The sequence below is a fragment of the Girardinichthys multiradiatus genome, chromosome 13 (assembly GCF_021462225.1).
Source record: "Girardinichthys multiradiatus isolate DD_20200921_A chromosome 13, DD_fGirMul_XY1, whole genome shotgun sequence".
In the NCBI taxonomy this organism is placed as follows: domain Eukaryota; kingdom Metazoa; phylum Chordata; class Actinopteri; order Cyprinodontiformes; family Goodeidae; genus Girardinichthys; species Girardinichthys multiradiatus.
In genome coordinates, this window is record NC_061806.1 from 23,242,774 (window position 1) to 23,246,034 (window position 3,261).

The 3,261-nt window shown below is 33.7% G+C and overlaps 1 long non-coding RNA gene across 1 annotated transcript; it reads right to left on the reverse strand.

Annotated features, from left to right (window-relative positions):
- Window positions 1-439: 439 nt before the first annotated feature.
- Window positions 440-1,046, reverse strand: LOC124879887. The gene is made up of 2 exons (XR_007041151.1): window positions 589-1,046; window positions 440-509 (listed from the first exon to the last, which is right to left on the reverse strand). It is a non-coding gene; the product is annotated as an uncharacterized LOC124879887 (long non-coding RNA).
- Window positions 1,047-3,261: the final 2,215 nt, after the last annotated feature.

Here is a 3,261-nt window from a genome sequence, read left to right on the forward strand (position 1 = left end):
TAAGTGGGTTTGCCATGTGATACACACTTTAAAAGTAATCTCCTTGTAGAATTTGAATTAATATGCTCAACCTTATGCAAGTTCACTCTCCTCACAAACTGTATTTTATGATAGCTGGATTCCCAAAACAGCATTATTCACAAACATTATTTAATTAGACCACATTTGTAACCGTTGTCCCTTTTAATCACCTCATTACCATCAAGTCAGAGCAAATGGGATTTGGAATTACTTTTTTTTCCCCCTTAAACTCCTATTGCATAGTCAAAAGCCCATATTAATAGTGCAAAACTGACAAATACTGAAAGCTGAGGTTGTCATGGACAACAGCAATCCCTCGTTGCACATTTTCTTGATAATTCTTTAGCCATAAACCAAGGAAAATGTCATGGTAAATTTAACCGCTTTGACCCACATGCAGATAACACTCAGACAGGAAAAGGATTAACAGTTTATTTTCCTTTAACAGATAACTTCAGGTAACAGACCTAGGACTGGAAGCACACCAGCTGTATGGAGAGGGAGAACAGGTAAGTGGATGAGGGGTTCAGAGGTGAATTTAGAAGTTTGAAGATCTTGTTTGCTTACGGAGTGGAGCTGAAGGAAGTCTTCAGAGAGGGGAAAAGATGAAGTGGAGCATGGGAGGTTGGTGGATGTCTGTTGCACAGGTAGGACTTGAAATCCTCAGATGAATGGTTTGGAGGAACACATACTTGGATTGCCTTTCCAGGATAGACGACACCAGAGTGAGGTGAGTGCACTTGGTGGTGGATTCTGTACTCATGTTGGAGGGTAGAGTAGGTTCACTTGCAGGTTGTTTGGAGGTTTGGAGCTTGTAGTCAGCCAGCTGGAGCTTAGTAAGCGAGGGAGCTTGAAGTCAGGAATACTTGGGATCTTACCAGAGGAACGACACCTAGACTGGAGGTCAGGAAGACCTGAGGAAGAGTAGACACAAAAGGTAAGTTCTTGGGAGACAAAAAAAACAACTCAGTTTTAAGCAAGCTTAACTTGGCCAGTAAGTTACCACTATTTGCAAACACTAAGGCAATAAATTCTTCTTCTTCTTCTGTGTTGTTTTTTGGCAGTTGGCAAATAACTTGAAGATGTGCATTACCGCCACCAACTGGTATGGAGTGTGGTTCTTCATGGTTTTAAATCTTATTTACTATTACAACAATCAAATTTTATTTATTAATTTAGTGCTTTTGAAAAATCTAATTATAATTTGAATATGTTTGCTACCTAAACTTCTTTGCAAAGTATCTCTCAATATAAAATTTTCTTTAATACCTACAAATTCTCTCCTTAAAATTGTTCTTTCTTGTTCATATTTCTGACACTTCAATATTACATGTTCTATTGTTTCCTCCTCTCCACAATGATCACATTTTCCTGTATTATGTTTCTTTATCTTGAACAATGTAGAATTAAGTCCTGTATGTCCTAGTCTTAATCTTGTAATTAATCTTTCCTCTTTTCTACTCCTTCTTCCTGTTCTTACTTCTCCTACTATCTTGTTGATTCTGTAAAACCATCTTCCTTTCTTTTCTTCATCCCACCTTTTTTGCCACTCTTTCCTGATTCTCTGTTTAATTATATTTCTTGCCTCTGACCTACTAATATTTATTATAAAGCTAATGTTGTTTTGTGTTGCCTTCTTTGCTATCCTGTCCGCCTTCTCATTCCCTCCAACTCCTACATGTGCCGGTACCCATAAAAACACTAATATTAATCCCATTCTTTGTATTCTAAATAAAGTAAGTTTTATTTCCAACAAAATGTCTGGTCTACCCTCTGAATGATTATGTTTTAAACTTAATAATGCTGAACTTGAGTCTGAACAAATGATTGTTTTTAATGGTTTTATATCCTCCACCCACTGCACTGCTAACAATATTGCTAATAATTCTCCTGAATATACTGATAATCCATCTGTAATTCTTTTTCCTACTTTTATTTTAAATTCTGGTATTACAAATGCTACTCCTATTTTTTCATCTGTTTTTGATGCGTCTGTGTAAATCTGGACATAATGATAGTAATTGTTTATATATTCTTGTATTATACTTGAATCTAATCTACATTTTGGATCCTTTTTCTTTTCCATCAACGCCATATCCACCACTGCTTCTGGTAACAGCCACGGTGGTACTACTGGCAAAGGCAACATTAAACTTATTTCTTTTTCATATATTTGAAATTTTTCTGCTATATTATTGATAATCCAACCAAAACTCTTAACTTGTTTTTTTTCTTTTTCCCAGCATGGTTTTAAAATATCACGTGTGGGATGATCCGGATTATTGCTTTGTAAGTTTATCCAGTAATTTATTGCTAACTGTTTCCTTCTTAAATCTAATGGCATCTCTCCCATCTCTACCTGAAGTGCTGCTATTGGACTGGTTCTGATTGCTCCTGTACAAATTCTTAAAGCTTGATGTTGTATATTGTCTAATTTTATAAGATGAGTGTTTGCTGCTGATCCATAAATTATACTTCCATAATCAATATTTGATCTAATTAATCCTGTATAAATTCTTTTTAATGATGTTTGATCTGCTCCCCAATCAATACCAGCCATACATCTCATAATGTTTAATATTCTTTTGCATTTATCTATGATTTTTTCTATATGTACTTTCCATATAATTTTTTCATCAAACCATATACCTAAAAATTTTATATTTTTTACTTGTTCTAAAACTTGATTGTATAATTTTAGTTTGATATTTTCTCTTTTCCTTTTCTGTGTAAACACCATTACTTTTGTTTTTTCCACTGAGAATTTAAATCCCCATTGATTTGCCCATTGTTCTATTCTAATAATCTCATCCTGTATTTTCTTTTCAATAAATTTGATATTACGACCCCTTTTCCATATAGCTCCATCATCTGCAAATAGTGAGCAACCGACGTCCTTACCAATATTTTTAAATACATCATTTATCATTATAGAAAACAATAACGGACTTATAATACTTCCTTGAGGAGTACCATTATCTATTATATATTTATCTGACAATTCTTGACCAATTCTTACTTGTATTGTTCTTTTTGTTAAAAAATCTTTAATCCAGTTAAACATTTTTCCAGTAATACCCATTTTATTTAATTTAATTAATAATCCTTCAACCCACATCATGTCATATGCTTTTTCTATATCAAAAAATACAGCTACTACATTTTCTTTGTTTATTTGTGCTCTCCTAATTTCATATTCTAAACATAATGCAGAGTCATTTGTGCTTCTCCCTTTTCTAA